Source organism: Protopterus annectens, chromosome 3.part0, assembly GCF_019279795.1.
Source record: "Protopterus annectens isolate FY-2018-M chromosome 3.part0, PAN1.0, whole genome shotgun sequence".
NCBI classification, from domain to species: Eukaryota; Metazoa; Chordata; order Ceratodontiformes; family Protopteridae; genus Protopterus; species Protopterus annectens.
This window is the reverse complement of record NC_056731.1, coordinates 1978049925-1978069031: the sequence shown is the minus strand read 5'-3', so window position 1 is coordinate 1978069031 and position 19107 is coordinate 1978049925.

The following is a 19107-nucleotide window of genomic DNA, read 5'->3' as shown; positions in this document are numbered from 1 at the left end:
CTGTAGTACAATCTCGGAGTTGGTATATTTAAGTAAGGGGGTGTAGGGGGCAGTCCTCCACATGGGGGGTGCAGGGGCACTGCAAAATAGTAGAGATGAGGAAATTGTCATATCTTAAAGGAATGTTGATATCATGGAATGCACTTTTTAGTGCAAACTATTTTTGACATTTCTCTCTTAAGATAGGTTAGGGTTAGATGTTATTTTTTCGGTCGAATGCACATTTGATGTTAGTGCATTCGATCTTATCATGGTAAACCAAGAAGGACATATGAGCACTGGCATTTATTTAACTGACATAAATAACTGACATAAGCTATGTGCGAGCCCTTAAAATTAGAAATACATTTTGATTTGCAATGTATTACTTGCTTTCATGTCTCATTGTTTAAAGATGGTAGGCAATTACATTTGCAGCTTCACAGAAAATATGTGCTAACCAACAAACCTGTTTTACTCTGATTGTGACCTGAAGTACATGAAATATAAAATTTGTAGAGGACAGTAAATAAGGGTGCTCAGAAATAAAGTAGTTAACACATAACTGCACATGACAGTCTGGTATGTGAACACCTGCAGAAAGAGGCTGTCTCCTGCTCTTTGAAAAGGGGGAGGGGCTTGAAGATAAGTATATAGCGAAAGAAAATAACAAGTGTCCATGTATTTCAAACTGTGAGTTTATAAAAAGCAAGAAACGCATTAAAATCTGAAACAATGATCAAGGGTTTGCTAATAAATGTAATATATAACACATTATCTCAGAATATCATGAAAGTTAACATTTTTACAAATTCAACAGTTGCTTGGAGAAACCCCCAAATTTTGCTGTAGGATGAACTATACTATTTAGAATTGACAAAGAAATGTATTTTAAAAATGCATCATTAAGTATAGTGATTATAAACATTGCCCATAAATTACTGTCACTAATTATTTTACAGGTGAAGGAACAGGGAAAAAACATTTTAATAAAACTTTTTTTCTTTTTTTATTGTGGATCTGATTTTATTGTATATGTGGTAGTGTATCCTTTATTTTCTAGTTATTACAATGGCAAAACAAAACAATGTTCAGGATTTACATTTCTGAGCATTTGTATGACACCATGATACACATTATAATAATGTACTCTGCAGACAATTTATAGAAAAACTGGAATATTTTTTAGATTGTGTGTTGAAAAAAGGTTAGAAGATAAATGTTAGGTGGATATCCATCATGCTTTTTATTGAAAAGGGAATTGTAGTTGCAATTGGAATAGAACAAGTTGAGAATAATGTGTTTAAATGAAACTGCTTCTTTAATACGTTGGCTCAGAAAGAGGTTAGTTTGCAAAATTCAAAACAGTTAAGTACAACTTGAATTTTATTATAGCATTTTATTGTTTTATGGATTAAAATACAGCATGTTGCATACATACTAATAGCTTCTGCTTGTATTATAACCCTGTGAAGGGTAAATGTGCCTGAAAACTAGGCATATTATCTTTTCTATAATAAACACATGTCATTCCCAAAAGACTTGGATTTGCTTTCCTTTCTTTCTTTGAAGCTTTTGGATTCATCTGTTGCTTCTTCAAAATATTATGGTCGTACTTAAAACAAATAAACTAGATTTGTGAAGGTAACTGTTAATGGACTACATTAACAAATATACAATAATTGTCTCTTTACTTATATTTGTGGCACAAAGTGCTTATACTCAATCAGTTGTTCTAGAGTACATAATTTGAGGAATATTATTCATATACACGTGCAGACAGACAGACAGACACACACACACACACACACACACGCACTCTCACACACACACACACACACACACACACACACACACACACACACACACACACACACACACACACACACATCTGGTAGAGCCTATTCAGTCTGGTAGACTTCTTCAAGAAAGTTATTGAGGCAATGGACAAGGGCAAAATGGTGTATACTGTCTACGTTGACCTGGCCAAGGCTTTTGATAGGAATACTGGTGCAAGCTTGTGGCCCTAAAGGTTGCAAGCAATAACATTGCAGCACACTCTGGCCAGAGCTGCATATAATCATTGTACAAGAAAGCCTTTTTGGCTTTTCTTACAAAAACAGAAAGCAGGACAAATATCATTTATGCATTAGGTCTTTTCTCAGGGGGGAGCAGTGGTAAGAAAACATCAACAGTATGTCACAGAAGTCTGTAGAGATAATTATTATATATATAGATGTACAAGAAAAAAATAACGAAAGTTAAACCCACCAATTTCTGTCTCATACTATCTGTGTTTCATTTTCCCTCAGCTCTCTCAAGGTCATAACTGAAGGCTTCATGAGAACCCCAAAAGCAATAGGGGAGGGGAGGCTTGGCAAAGGATCAAAATCACGGACATGTATTATTTGAACAACAAGAAGTAAATAACTCTAAGGCTTGGCATTATTGAATGACTGTAATCCTTCATGATGTGCTAGAGAAACATGGCAAAGCAAATAAGGCCAAATCAAGAGCATTCTCCAAAACCAAGCACATCTGAGAGGTATGGGTGCTATCATAAAATCAATAGTTGTCCAGCTTCCAGTTTGTGCAAGAAAAGCTGAAACTGCTTTCACACTGACTATATGCAGATGCTTTCAGAGTGTGCTGTGGTATTGTTGCCCATGAACTTTAGGTCCATGGGCTTACCACAATATTCCCACTTGATACAATTCTCCACTCATGCATTGTAAATAAAGTCACAAAATCAAGCACAAGACACTGTTATACAGTGCATTGCCAGCTGGCCCTCAGACAAAACCCAGGAAGTTAGAATAGGGAATTACACTTCCACAAACAAGCTGGTTACTAGCAGAGCCCAGTACTGGGTTTTCTCTTTTTTTTCACCTCAGATAAACTATATATTCATAGGTTAGTACTAAGTTAACTGCTTTTGTGAGCCATTTTTTAAGCCTAGCCAATTATCCCTTGTGAGCCTCAAACTCTACACCTTGTGTTTGTAAGGCCAACACCTTAACCATTAGGCCATCCTCCCAAGCTCTGCTCTTAGGCACCTCTCTATATGCAGAGGAGAGGAGGCATGAAAATGTCACATTTTTACCTAAACAGATCTTCACATGCCCTCAGCAAGGCTAGAGAACAGAGCTGAACATCTCAATCAAAGCATTTGTATACAGATAGTAGGAATTGTTTTATAACTGTGTTACCCCAACATGATCCCATAAACTAGTCAGTGGGTTTGACATAATGTTAGTCCCTGCTGTCTCCTATTACCTCCTGGGAAAAAGACACCATAATGAAAATATCCAAAGAGCACTTATTTTACCTTCTTTAACACTACAGAGGACAATGGCACTAATTCAGTGTACCTAGCAGCACACAGTAAACCACCAGTACGTCATGCCTACCACCTATGGCCTTGGGTTACTAAGAACCACCAGAGACTCCATGTTTGGCCTTGAAATGGGGCATCAATAACAGCAGTGGGACCAAAGAAGGTTTAACTTTATTTTCTGCCTTTCTAATTTTTGACACTGTTCACAAGACTTGCAGTACCATTTTGCATCTTTGTAAGGCCTAACCAAAAAATAAAAAATACTACTTACTGTAATGAATAATACATAAATTAACTGTTGTGCTAACATACTGCTGTGTATTTATGTTGTGGCTGGAAGGGTACACACATTTTTGATGACCAATGCTACTTTACTAACTACACAAATCCAGTTTGGAGGATCCACCTGCTGCCTACCAATTCATTTGTGATGGACAGGGGCTAAAGGTTTTGATTGCAGCACTGCTGCCATCAATGTTTCTGTATAACAGAACCAAAGAAATATGGAATTTGAATCCCACCACTGGTACTTATTAATCTAAAAAAGGCAATAGGCTTAAGGGCTCTGAGCAAATGTGCTGCACTGGGTAATGGCCATTCCATGCCACACCCCAATGATCTTTAACATCTACAGTTCAAAGTTACAACCAATGGCTTCTCTCAAATTTTCACACCTTAGACTGAGCACATTAGCTTTCACCACAACCAAAATTATTTTGCTCATACACTTACAATATTTTCCAAAACAGGGCTAAATATTAATTCTGTAGCATCAGTGTTTCCCTTCCTAAATTTATAGCACAATGGTGCCAGTTAGTCCAAACTAGAAGAGCAAGAGCAGATATTTTTGCCACCTTTAAAATATGCCAGTCTTCACATGTTTATGTGGTAGGAGTTAGTTCTCAGCAAGTACTCATCGTAAGCAGATACCACATAGTTAGAAGTTCCAGTAAAATGATAAAACATTAAGATGATAACCGAAGTAACCGCCATAAGCATTTAAAGTTAGATAGTGGCATTCATTACTTTGAATATATAAAATAATTTCTTTCAAATACACATGCAAGCAGCAAATAAATTGAAAATAAAACAGAGAGCTAGAAAATGTTCAGAAAAAACTCTGTAATGTCTTAACTAGAAACTCTTTTCTTCTGGCTACCAGTATACTATGTCCTTACTGTTGCTGGCTTTTAAGTCCAAAATATACTTTTCAACTTCCTTAGAGGCAGTATTTTACACCATTAGTTCTGTCTCTGAGGGTATAATCTAGCAGGCAATGGTCTTGAATACAATTTTATACACATAGCAGTTATGTGCCACACTGTGCCATCTCATGTGAGAATAGAATTTAAACTCACAGACTGTTACATCTCAAATATAAAACAGTCCAGGTATCCGTGATATTGTCCATGTTAATGCAGTCCTTGGAAGGGTGGTTCAAAGTGGGTGTTATGGTGTCCAGCCAGATGCATAAAAGAAAAGAAAGAGGATGTATAGAAAAGTATGAAAATGAGCAAGGGCAACCAGAGGAACACAGGAAAGGACAACATATGGGAGTGTGTAGAATTTGGGGAGGACAGTGATATATATTTTTTTTGGAATAGGGTTCCATTTTTCATTATACAGAGAAATTAGAAGAGGAGAAGGGTGAAAGACAAAGTAGGGTAAGAAAAGAGGTAAGAATAGTATGCATGAGGAAACAGGCACCAGCACAGGAACACAGACACACAGAGGTGGAATTACACATACTAGGATGGGGAGACATGGGATGGATGGAGACAGGTTGCAAACAAATGGTGATGGAGAGCACTGGACAATGGTCAGGGAATGGGGAATGGAACAAGTGGAAGGAAGCAAATATAACTAGACATAGGACAGGGTGCAATAATTGCTGTGCTATCTGCTATACCACAACAGATGGAAATTAAAGGGATCTATCCCAGTGAGAAGGATCAAGGAATATGGTGGAATGGGTCACATCCTGCATTGATGGCCAATGTGAGTGCCATTTGGGTGAGAGATTCTGCAGTCTGCTACAGGAGAGTATCATTCTAGGCTATATACATTCCCACTGCAGTCTCCACTGCAGTCTTCACCACAAAGCACTGGTGAGGTTGGACCTCCTTAAGCAACACAGGTAAGATAACTTCTGGTGTGGAGCCAAGACCCCTCCCCGAAGCAAGGCCTCCCAGCTTCAATGTCTCATACTTCCTGTTTTAATTAATAGTTTTGATCCTCCCCCCTTGCTGAATTTACATTGTTTTCTCTAAACAGCATATTTATTTATTTTAAAAATCAAATGTCAAGGAGATGGCATCATGTAGCATCTGGAAGGATGTTTCAGTGCTGGGCACTATCAGCCTCAGCAGTTGCAAGACATGACAGATGTGCTTACTAAGCAAGTCAGTCATCTCTTCCTGCAGTGAAAAGACAACATGGGATATTTGCCATAAGTGAAGCTATCTTAGTTTTGAAATGAAAATATCTGAAATGATGCAGCATTGAGTGGACCTAGCTGTAGCTGGCTGCAAGCCTCTCCTGCTTCTTGTGGTGGGTAACATAATACTCTTATGCTCTACTCATAAAGAAAGAGAAAATGCACATCAGAAAAATATGCTAACTGTAAGGAAATATTCTAGAACAGACACAGGCCACAGTTCCATTTATAAGACCCCTTAGCTGCAGGGCAACATGCAAATGCATGTCTCTTGCATGGATAAAAAAGTGGCACAGTCACACATGGAAACAAACAAGCTACAGTGCATACACAGTGAGATGGTGCAGCATAACCTCACCTCAGAAAGGTCCCTGCAAAAATGCAGATGACAATAGTTATATTACATGAAGTACAACCACCATATCCTCCTAACAAAAAAGATACTAATATTTTCTTAGCTGTCCTTAAAAAATTCTTTTCAGTAGTAATACCAATCCCAAACATTTTAAGGAACAAAAAATTAAATATACATTACTCTCCACGTACTATGCCATTTGGGATAATGTGGCTTAACCTCCACTTCCAATGTGTGGAGATCATCAAAGTTCCTGTACTGCAGATCACCACATAATGCCTGCACTATTCCCTGTACTGGTGATACTAGTTGCCGAGGACAGCTGCTCCACCAGCAAATCATACCAAGCACCAACTTTTTTAAGGCCCAGTTGATGCTTTCTATATTTGAAAAGAATGTAGAGCACAATCAACATCTTCATGTACCATGCAGGTGCTGTCCATGAGGTACTAACAGAAGCTGTCATTCTCCCATATCTTCTCTGAAAATGGTATCACATTTAAAGGAACAAATGGTAGTCCATGAACCATGTTTAGCATGATATGCATAGTTGTGCAGGTTGACACCACAAGCTCATGTGTACAAGCTGTCAGAGATGGGGATAGGCAGTGAGCTGTACCTGAAGTCCAAGTCATAGTCAGGTCAGTTAGCATCTTTAGTAGTTCACAGACTGGCATTCTCCCAACCCAATGGTGACAACCAAAAAAAAGAGGGGAAAATATCCTCACAAGCTGAAAACCATAACTTCAGAACCATAAATAGAAGCTAAGGATTACTACTTTATTACTAACATATAAAGTTATTCATTTAAACTATCATGATATCATGATATTGGCCATAACTATTTAGATGGATGAATGTCAGTTGTGCTCTAGCAGCCTGCCTTTGAGGTAGCTTCCTTATCCCTGCCCTAGCTACTTTCCGAAGAAACTAAGGTGGCACAAAGACATTCATATAACATCATCTAGTTCGCCTGTATATCATGAAAATACCTATGACCCTGCACTGCTTTGTAGGTATGCTAGTATTTTGAAAGCTAGGTCAGACAGAGTTTGGAAACTATGCTGCTGCATATCTGGACAGAAGTATTAGGGGGGATAGCAATATTTCTTGGACAAATAGACAGCAGTGAAGAGGTAGACAGCACTCTGAAATGATGTGGTAGGCTTCAATCTTCCCTGCTAAGAATGTGCATTCTCAGAGTTGGAGTGACATAAGAAAAAGTTAGTGATATGAATAAGTGTTTCTTGTGCTGTCAACATGGTAAATCACAAGCTCAGGTCAAACTATTACTGTACATTCCTGCTACTATTATGGAGAAGATATGACCCGTTCAATCTTTATGGCAGCCTCGGTGGTGCATACTGCAGTCATATGTCTAAACACATCTATCCCCCCTCCCATTGTACTAGGGAAGAGATGTGTCACTGGCACTTGCCAAAGTATCCCTTCATGATGGCAACAGGGAAGACTGCTGTAACCAACTCATAACTGTCAGTGTCAGTCTTAATAAACTGCCTGAGACATGTGTGCATATATACTAATGTGTGGTAATTACACTGGCTGTATGTATTCTCATATCTGTCCCTGAATTTACTATATGACATACTCTGTAGCTGTCCCTGTGATGATAGTATGGTATAACTAGTTTATCAATCTGTTTGTAGATGTCATTATACTAGTACCGGTATTATGCAGTTTATGGTTCAATTTAATGTGTTCACAAATATCTGCATGTTTGCTGGATGAGGTAGACAGCAGATGCTTGAAAATGTCTGCCCTGCAGAAAACAATGTCATACAATAGGCATTTAGGACACATGGATGGTGCCCAGGGTGTCAACCAACTTTTATAGGAACAGTTGTACAATAATCGTCCATAACATAAAGGCCATTGGAGGAAGACTCACACTTTATGGCAGTGGCATGAGTATATTACTGACATGATACACAGTGCCAAGGCGAAGGCATAGAAACTGACAACTTGACTATTAGAGGCCATCTGGGTGCAAAAGGCTGAGAGAGCAACTGGAGTTTGTGATTTCTCCAGGGCACAATGGCTCTGGGATCATCCATGAAAGAGTAGGTGCTAACCTAAGGATGGATCCCGACCCTATTTTAATTTCTCCAAGTCTTTTGGGTTTCTAATAATATGATGGGAATGGACCTCGTTCCTAAGTCAAAGTATGATTAAAGTTCATGAAATTAGTATTGTTTGATTCTTTGATGTTATCTATAAATGCTATTTGCAGAACCCACAATGTGCCTAGTAATGACTCCTTTTGCAATTCTTATAGAGTTACATATATTAGTAACATCTAAGTATGATTGTAAATTCCTTTTTATAAGACCCGTTGCTCCTACTATTGGAACTGTTTGGGCATTAACTTAGGTGCTAAGCCACCCCTCATATTTAATCCCAACCTCTGTATATACAATCCAAGCAGCTCAAAGAAGATATTTTATGCTGCAGATTGCTACTTCAATTAATTCAACAAACTATGTAACACTAATAGTTACAAGCTGAGTACTAACTTCTGTGCATTTTCTTCATGTCTGCTTATTTCAGAATTCCATGCAAATAAAAAGAAAACAAAGTAAAAATAACATGCAGTGATTAAACCAGTCAGTTTTTTATTGCTCCAGGAGGGTAGTTAATCATTCCAGTTAGTTAATCATTCCAAGACAGCAACAGAACAAGAAAAAATAGCAGTTATTCATCAACATTTGAAGAAAGTCTCTTGCTTAGAGACAGCATCAATCAGCCAAAATTAATACCATTTATAAGGGTAGTGGATGTAACTTTAATAGCTACTCACAAAAATCCCAATGTTCCTAACATAAACTTATCCTAGTACATTTGAAATTCTACTTTCAAATGGCCTGTACTTCAGTGATGAGCTACTTGGGCTAGCCAACTCACTGTGGGTACCAGGCACATATTTTTCATCATTTATTACTTTATCCTTTTTATATTTTTGTGTTATTTGTGTCATAAATGCCATACTCAAAATGCTGATGTTCTCCACTGGCTTAGCATGGCTTCTCACTTCATCACAAGCACTGTGACCTTCATGCACTCACATACTTTCTCTACATGCACATTTACTTCGGCTTACATTGCATGCAAAGACAATGATTTATGTGAAATTAGCACCAGTGATGAAGCCTCAGAGAATGCTACATTACAGAGTTTACACCTTCTCTTCTGCAGCTACTGACTGTAGTTTTATATTATTTACTCTGTTGCTGCAGTGTCTGTGACACAGGACAAAATACAACACAACTGAGACAGGTAAAATGAGCAGCAGCATTGATGGTCTGAATGAGCTATGTGAGTGCATAAAGGTTTGCTTGCAGTCTGGACCATCCCTGAGCTGATTTATATGTTTTACTATAGCATTGTTGCCTCACAGCAAGAGGTTCTCCCGTTCGATTCTCAGCTTGGGTTGGGAGTGCCTTCTGTGTGGAGTCTGCATGTCCTCCCCACAGTTGAGTGGGCATTCGAAAGACATGCGTTGAATGGGCGTGCCTTTGTTGAAGGTTGGGCATTGGGCTGGCAACTTGACACCATAAAAACCAACTGCCAATCATTAGCAGACCGGAGTTCCACTGTGGCAACCCCTAACTGGGAAAAGCCGAAAGACAAACAACAACAACAACTATTTTTTAGTGTCTATATTACTTCACCGAACATTCATTCCCGCGAATACCTATTCATCGACCTCTTTACATCAAACATCCATTCATTGATTTTAAAATCAACAAACTGCTTTTATAGGGAAAGGAGTTAGTTGGCCATCATTGGCAATTTGCCCTTTTCTCCACTGCAGCTTGATCTTGGAGTTGGTATATATAAGTAGGGGGGTGCAGTCTCCCACATTTGGGGGCGTGGGGGTGTAGCCCCCCCACCTTAGTGAGTTTGAAATTATGTAGGGTGTGTGAAGATAGTTGTTTTGGACAACTAGCTCCCTTCCCTATAAAAAACATTTGTTAATTTTAACACTTGATGAATGGATGTTCGATGTAATGGGGTCGATAAATTGGTATTCACGGGAATGAATGTTTGATGAAGTAATATAGACTAATTTTGTTATGACTCCTCCTGCCACTAAACTTAGGCCTGTGGGTAGGCCTCAGTACCACCAGTGTGTACGATCCATCATTGGCAGGATTAATATAGGCTGCTCAGTACTACCAATGATCCCCTATTACCTCGTACACTCCTTTGTAGTGCCTATGCATAGCCTTCTATAAGGTGCCATAAAAGACTTGTTGCATTCATAACTAAGTGGACAAAATCAATGGCTGTTGTCAGCCAGCTTAACAAAATGTGAAGGCTGGTTAGTAAGCATATACTCCACTCCCAGCATAACCAGCCAACAGCAGAAACAAAGCAGAACAATGTTAACAGTTTAACAAATTTTCTTTAACGACAAACAAGCTCAGTCGCACCCCCTCCACATAACAGCAGATAAAATTCCAAATAAACCCTACTGAAAACTAGAACTAAACCTCAGCTCTATATTTAGAAGACAGAATCCACACACACTTAGCCACTTTTCTCCTAGCCATTCATATCCTAGGTATGCTGAGTGTCTTTAGCAATTGTGGATACGAATGAGGCAATGCTATTGCAGAATATTCACTTTTTGCTGATCATCTGGAAAACAGGGCTGGTCCTAGCTGTTCCTTTTTTTTTTATCCCATTGGAAATGTCACCTGTCTTTCCTACATAATGTCTATCTTTGATATTTATTCCTGAACATCATCCTGCCTGGTTATCCTACCTCCTATCATACTTTTCTCAGTGCTACCTACTAATGCCTTAGCTAAGAGGAGGTCCTGGATAATGCAGTCTGTGTCCAAATTATCTTTCCAGACTTCTTTTGGCAACAAGGATTTAAATTGTTTTATAGCTGCAGTTGTGTTATTTCCATTTATATATTATACATGCAGGTAATTTTCTTTAAGCTTGTAAATTTGAGCTGTACTGTTCCATCAGCGAAAGAAATTGTAATGTGTATTTTAAATATATCAAAACAATTTGCAAACTTGCAGTAGGTCTGTCAGTCGCTGTATAAGCTATATAATTTAACAGGGTTTGTATAACACATTCATCATTACCGTCTAAATTGTCATGTTTTAGCAATGCTGAGATTCACTCTTTTGCAAGGCTGGTTTACTAGTCTTTTTTTAAGCTCAAGAACTACTAAACAATCCTATATAAAACTTCTCCAATATATATGAATGAATTTTTATCCCACACAACGTTGTTACTTTAAGTGGAGTACTGAGTGGGAACAAGATGCATTTTCAAAAAGTGCATTATTTAACTGTTTAAACTCTCCCCAAGATTCAATAAAGCCTACACCATTGTTTTTCTGCTGTGTGTGTGGCACGGCATGGCATGCATATGGCCACGGACAGTTTTAGATTCAGTAAGCTCCATGTAGAGGAGCGCTCCCCACACAAACAAGGTAAACATTGAGGCATGCTAATAGCATAAGCAGCTGAACTGCAGGCTAATCAACCAATCCAACCCGTGGAGCTATTCAACAAGTTATGAAGCATTCATGTAGACTCCATGCTGGTTTTTCCTGCAAATTCCAAAACTTTTGGAATACAGTCATGGAAAGGAGTCTACATGGATAGAATATTAGGGGCTGCTACTGCTTTAATTCATTTGTATGTTCTACAGGTTGGAGCCAGTGCTGCTGGTAATAGGCCTAGGCCAAGAAGGAGAAGAACTTTCAGGTCTCATTTAACTTTTCACAACCTACATGCTGTGGAAATTGTAGAGTGCTACAGGGTGGATAAGGATACACTACAGGAACTCTGTCACCTCTGCTATTCTCAACTCAGAGCCAGGGCCAACCAGGAGAACCCATCCCAGTGGAGACAAAGGAATGTATAGCACTTAGAATCTTAGCTACAGATACCTTTCAGAGACCAACAGGGGACATGCTGGGGGTGTCACAGGCATCAACATCCAGGATTCTCCAACAATTCCTGATGCTATGTTCCAACATACCAGTGACCACATATATTTTCCCTGTAGTTTCGAGGAGAAAGCCAAAAATATGCAGAAGTTCTACCATGCAGCACACTACCCTGAAGTAGAGGGTGCCATAGATTGCACACACATAGAAATGAAGGCACCACCCGGGGAACAGGGTAGGCTCTACATTAACAGATAGGGCTTGCCACTCTATCAACTGCCAAGTTGTGTGTAATGCCAGGGGAATCATCTTGAACATGTGTGCTGCCAACCCTGACAGTTACCACAAATCACATATCTAAAACACCTCCCAACTGTACCAGATGTTTGCTAGGGGGGATATCCCACAGGGTCATTTTCAGGGGAATGCAGACTATGCACTAGAACTGTGGCTGATGACACCTATCAGAAATGCACACATACTCACAGAAGAATGCCATAATGAGGCACATGCTCAAACCAGAAATATCACAGAGTTTGGGCTGCTGAAGTGACAGTTCCAGTGCCTAGATACATCTGATAGAGCCCTGCAGTACAATCCATGGACATGTACATAAATATTCACATTATGCACCATGCTACACAACATAATCTTGAGGGAACAGCTTCAGCAGCATCAGCAAGAGGAAGGGGCACACATTCCACCACCAATAACATGGTCACCACAGGCACAGACAGATAGGAAGTCAGAGAGGGAACCACTAGCTGCCATGGGTGTAAGCAGATATAGGTGTGCTCAGTATGCCCTTGCACTGGCTAAGAGACAATGCATAGCATACTCACTCACCACCTACGGGCCTAGAAACATCCTCCTACTCACATGCACATAGTAATATTGATGCTAGGCAACTCACACATCCTTTCCTCCCCATGTATTTATTGGCTGTGTACTGCTTGCATCAGACAGAGTCAACCCTGAACTACAGCCATGTCAACTGCTGCATTTACAAGGTAAGTCTCGAACCTGCTCTATATTGTGTAATAATATGAATGAGTGGCATATCCTTTTATCATACTAAGTGATATTGTAAGCAAGTAAAAGGTGGGAGATTGGTACAGTAATGTTCTTAACATGTGACAGCAGAGACTTGTGTGACTTATATGTTTTCATTATTAAGTAGTAGGCCTCAGGCAGCAAAGATTCACACAGTCATATGCCTCAGAAGTAGTGAGGGTCACTGCATGGCCCGGTTCATTATTTATTTATTTTACATTTGTTTACCAGGGATGTCTGACTGGGCTAGTTGCCTCTTTTCAGCAGAGGTCCAGGGAAAAAAAGCTCCACCTAAATTATCGCATACATACATGAACAGAGTATGACAGGACAAAATTATACATTATAATAGCAGACAATATACAAGTCACAATAAAGCTGCACATACTTACAGAACATGGTATAATAGCACAAAGTTTTACAGATCATGATAGAGCAGTCTACACAGTGGAATATAATACAATGATATTTGTCAGATTAAAAATTATATATATTAGAACAGAGAGTAGGAGGAGATAGTGTGAAGGTGGACTGGGTGAGGAAAGGACAATTGGATTCAGCCAGGTGAGGAGCAGGGGCATAACCAGTTGTTATTTAGATGGATCCTTAGCCGGTTTTGGAAATGTGTTGGGTTGTTGGTGTTCAGGATATTCTGAGGGATGGAGTTGCATACTTTAGAGATGTAATTTGCATACAGAGAGTTTCAAAACTGTTGTTGTATTTAGTAACGTTTAACAGTAGTTTGTTGGAGGATCTTAGGGCCCTATTGCTGAGGTGGATTTGCATTAGGTTGCTTATGGCTTAACATTTTTCAGGTTGGTATACCACAGAGTGGGTTTGGGTTAGTTGGTTTAAGGATAAGAGGTTAGGTAGGTCTAGTCATTTGAGTTGTTTTAGAGTGAGGCAGTGATGGGTTCTATGGGATAGGTTGGTGGCAAATCATGCTATCTTCTGGCAGCAGGTTTCAAGTTTGCTTAGGTCAGTTTTCCTTAGGTTAGTTAGTATAGGGGAGGCAGGCATAGAGTAGGTTGGATAGTAGGTGGATCCTAGCAATTGCTTGCCTGGAGGAGTTGGTTATATAAGCCTTAATCCTGTAAAGAGAACCTAATTTAATGTGGGCCTTTTTAATTGCAAGTAATATGTGCTTGTCAATTTTTCAATTATTGTCAGTAGCGACACCTAGCAGCTTGGTTTCTGAGACTGGTTCAATCATCATGTGGTTGGATGAGGTAATTTTAAAGTCCTGGCTGAGGTTGTTTGGTTTGTGATTGTTGCTGTGAAATAACATTATATGTTCATAGGTTTATAGGTAGGTACTCGGCTATTGGCCCAAGGGCCTATGTAAGCCTAGCCAACAAGCTTCCCTGGCTTTTGCCACCCAAGAAAGTTATTTTTCTGTGCCAGTGTCGAGCAGAGCCACAGAAGTGATCCCTGGGGTGAATTTCCTATTTCCCATCCACTTATCAAGATTTTTCTTGAAGAGTGCTAATGAGGAACTCTGCTTGACATAGATGGGTAGCTTGTTCCAGAGTATAGGAAATCTCTGGGACAGGAATCTATCCCTTCAGCATGTTCTGTTTATTGTGGTGACAAGGTTTAGGTCCCTAGACCATGTAGCTCAGAGGAATTGCGATTTCTTTAAGTGGAGCATGTCCAGCAGCTCTGGGTTTGACCTAGCTTTGTATGTTAGGCAGAGATCGCCTCTGAGTAGGCAATATGCAATGGAGTAAAGCTGGAGTTTTTTGAGATGGTCTGCGTAGGGCATGTGTTTGAGTCTGGTAATCCTCTTTGTGAGGTATTTCTGCGGCCTTTCCAGTTGTTGTAGATGTCTTGTGAGGTACATACCAAAAGGGGCATTGTACTCCATAACGGGTCTAATGAGTGATGATTAGAGGGGAACAATGACCTCTTTTTTTCTGGATGAGAAACCTTTTGTAATGAGGTGTGCCACATAGAAGGATTTCCTGATTACTGTGGTGATGTGATTATCAAAGGAGAGACTACTGTCCACCTTGGTCCCAAGGTCTCTTATCACACATTAGACATTAAGTAGACTGCCACCTATGTGATAATTCATGGGTACAGAATTTTTACCAAAGGGGATGACAATGCACTTTTTGGTGTTGAGCTTGAGGCTATGGCTCTGACACCAGGCATCTGTCTCGGTGAGGCCCTTCTGTAGGATGTCCACATCATTTGGGGACTTGACTATGGCACATAATTTGCAGTTGTCTCTGAACTTCATTAGCCAGAGACCTTCTGTGTTAACCTGTACTTCAGAGAAGTAGATACCAAACAGGACAGGACACAGGACTGAATCCTGTGGTACTCCACTTGTCACTGATTTGAAGTCAGATTTGGAGTCTGCAACTTTTACAGTGTGGGTTCTGTCAGTGAGCCAGTTGACAACCCATGTTGTAACGTAGGGATTTATACCCAGTTTAGTGAATGTATCTATAATTCCAGAATGTTGAATGGTGTTGATATCCTTGGCGAGGACAAGATAGGCTGTGTGAACCATCTTATCCACTTCTACGGCTTTGGTGACTGTTTCAAAGAAGTCTATCAGGGTCAGGAGGCATAATCTGCCTTTCACAAACCCAAACTGGGTGGGGTCCAGAGTTTGGAGATACCAATGTCTTTGTTTATTAGTTCCATGATGTTATGTTGCATGGTCTTACAGACCAGGCTCATCAGGCTAATAAGGCGATAGTTTCCGGGGTCCATGGTGGCTCCCCCTTTGTGGAGAGGGATAACAGTTGCTGTGCACCATTCAGTGGTCACAAAGCCTGATGCGAGGCTATGATTGAACATGGTACTTAAGTGAGGAGCCAGTTCATTCTGAACATTATGCTTAGGTGGGAAGCCAGTTCGTTCTGAAGTTCATGTAAAACACAGCCTGGGATGTTGTCTGGTCCCATTGTGTTCTTGTCTTTAGAGAGTGCAGTTTTTACCTGCATAGGTGTGATTACAGGGACTCTGCATTCTTTGGGTATAGATATGCGCCCTTTAGGGGGTGAGAAGGGGGTAAAGTTAGGACTGAACCTATCAACCAGGAAGTTGGCAATATCAGTTGGTTCTGTAATTTTCATGCCATTGTGCTGTAACTCACAGCAGATCTGGGTGTTGCCATTGAGATTCTTGACATAGGTAGACAATGCTTTGTGGTTGTCCTTAGAATCAGTGGCAATCTTGTTTTCATAGCTAGCTTTGGAGGATTTTATGAGGGATCTCAGCGTCTTACTGAGGCTGACCAGGGAGCTCCTCCACTCATGGGATTTTATTCTCTTTTGCAACAGTTTCTTCCTTCTGTTGTAGAGTTTGTTTATAGCAGAGGACCACCAGATTGGCTTCCTTTTTTTGGACGATAACATCTTGATTCTGTTAGGGATAGCACAATCCATGCACTTGTGTAAGGGCTTGTAGAGTGCATTTGTGTAGGATTCAGCAGTCCTAAATGTATTGTCCATCTGCATGGGTGTCATGAAGTACACCACTTCTGTCTTGAGAAGCATGAATTTGGCTTTGGAGAATTTTTTTTAAATTTAATGGGGTGGGGTGGGGTGGGATGTGGATATCTATGGTGATTAGCTTATGGTCAGATCTGACCAACAAGGAGATGACTTCAGATGTGGAACACCGGTCACTCATATTGGTAATGACTAGGTCTAGGATACTGTTGCCCCTGGTGGGGGTGTGGATAAGTTGATCCAGGGCATTGGAGTTTATGAATTCTAGAAAGCATTGTGCGAAGGAGTTGGTACATGAGAAATTTTCCCAGTTAATGGTGGGATAGTTGAATCACCCATTATTAGGGTGTTTGGTTGAACCCTAACATTTTCCAGTACATCAAGAAAAGAGGAGTGGGAATCCTTGGGCATTGTGGGGGATCTGTAGTAAGCTACAATTTGAATTGCAGGTTTGGCCAGAGTTAGTTGCACTTCGATAATTTTGGATGCATTATGTTGGGCAACTAGCCTGGAGATATGGATATACATAATTAATCTGGACACACCTCTGCCTTTGGTGTTCTGGTCCAGGTTAGATGTCCGAAAGGTGTGGTATGAGTTATACCCTGGTATTGGAGGGGTGCTCTCTGGTGCCTTGAATCAGGTCTCAGTCACTGCACAGATATTAATGTTCTGAATTTTAAGTTTGGTTTTGTTGGTTTTTAAGATGAGCTGATATTTATTTAGGAAAGTTTTGATGGCCGTGAATGATCTTTGGGTAACATCAAGTAGTTGTGGCAAGGAGGGTGCAGAACAGATGACAGTGGAGTTATCTGCATATTGTACGATAGTAGCAAGATTAGCTGCAGTGTGGAGGTTATTGGTGAGGGCTGAGAAGAGTAGTGGTGGTGCTGCAGTAGCGTTGTCACCTCACAGAAAGACGTTGTCCTGTTCGATTGTCAGCTAGAGCATCTTCTGTGTGGAGATATGCTTGAATGTGCTTTCCTTCATTGAAGGTTGTATGTCAGTGCTGGCAACTTGGCACGTAAAAATATACTGCCAATCATTAGCGGACCGGAGTTCCGCTGTGGCAACCCCTAACTGGGAAAAGCCGAAAAGACACAACAACAACTGAGGAGAGTGATGGACCAAGTATTGATCTTTGTGGGATACCTACTGTTGCATCCATGCCCATGGTCAGATGCACTGCTGCTTCCCGAATATGACCAATGTCTGCTGGATTAGCTCCCTTCACAGGTATGCCCAGGACCATGACTCCATGGCCTGCCACATCTGGGTATGAACAGCACACTCATTGAAGGTGCACTAAATGTACCATCGCTATGTGAGCATAATCAGGCATGGCAACATTGGCTGACAGCAAATGATGTAGCTGACCCACACCCATGAGGATGCCATTCCCCTCTCAGCAAATATTCCATCACAGACAATGCACATTCCATGACAGACACCCCTTGTTTCAAGATGTCATTCACCCAATCCATGGAATCAGCAACACAGTGGAGGCAGTCATGTATGTCAGGCTGTGCCACATCTACAACCACGAGCATTTGTCTGGAGCATCTATGGAAATGTGCCTGTGCCTCCATGATGGCCCAAACATATGTTGAGTGGCACAGGAAGAGATACCTGCATCAGATAAAGGTGTGACAGCAGGCCTCCTCTGAGCACCCCTATTGACCCTCCTGCATCATGGCACCTCATCCAAACTTTGGCTATGGCCAGTTTCAAAATGCACTGAAGCCATAGTAACCACACCTCCCTAATCAATTGCCTCACCCTCCATCTGTCCAATATCTGTGGGTTTGCTGGAATGGGTAGGCATAGGCCTACTAGCTGTGTCTAATGGAACTGCAGGGAATGGTTGTATGTCAACCTCAGTGTCAGGATCAACCTCTGCACCCCGTAACTGTGCATCAGTTTTGCCATCATCATCGTCATCAGAGTCTCCTAATATGCTGACTTTAGGTGGCAGAGGGCCCACACTTTCACTGTCATGATCACCTGTAATAAAAAGCAAAAAACACAAGACAAAATGAATACCTACACTACTGTAGTCCAATATATGCTAGCAAACTAACAGTGGTGCCACTATTACAGACAGTACAGCAATACAGATGACAGTCCTGACATCAACAGCACACACTGAAATATTTCTTTCAATTGCTCAGCAGTCTTCTTCTTCTTTTGGCTGCTCCTGTTAGGGGTCACCACAATGGATCATCTGTTTCCATTTCTTCCTGTCCTCTGCATCTTGCTCTGTCACACCAACCACCTGCATGTCCTCTCTCACCACATTGCTCAGCAGTACTGACATACAAATGTTTGGCTTACATTCTGCAAATGAGAGTCTCCTCTGCAATGCAGATGGGCCTGGAAGAAGTTAAGCAAGAGGTAAGGGCAACATCTTCACAATTAAAAGTAACACAGGTGGTGATACTTTTATCCCTTTATATGTGCATTAACTATACCTTTAACAAGAACATGGCTGTCAACTCAAACCTAAGCTAATAACTGTAATAATCTTTAACCCCC